The following is a 302-nucleotide window of genomic DNA, read 5'->3' as shown; positions in this document are numbered from 1 at the left end:
CATTAGGAAAAAGCACGTGGCAACCGAGACTAACAATGGAAATAAGATCAAATTTATGCCGGAGTTTCGAAGGAGACAGAGAGAGACAGTGGAGGTAAGGGAAGAGAATGTATGAGAGAGAATATAAAGGAAGAGAAAGAAGAAAGAGAAAATGTTTATTGCCTCCTATGCAAAGATGAGTAGATGAGTCAAAGGAAGAGAATATCTATTGCCATCTACCAAAAAAAAAAAAAAAAAAAAAAGCGGAATAGAGGAAAAGAAAATTAAGAATATATCTATCACCTAAGAACACCTCTTCCTCT

Source organism: Portunus trituberculatus, chromosome 41, assembly GCF_017591435.1.
Source record: "Portunus trituberculatus isolate SZX2019 chromosome 41, ASM1759143v1, whole genome shotgun sequence".
In the NCBI taxonomy this organism is placed as follows: Eukaryota; Metazoa; Arthropoda; class Malacostraca; order Decapoda; family Portunidae; genus Portunus; species Portunus trituberculatus.
Note: the sequence above shows the minus strand (reverse complement) of the source record.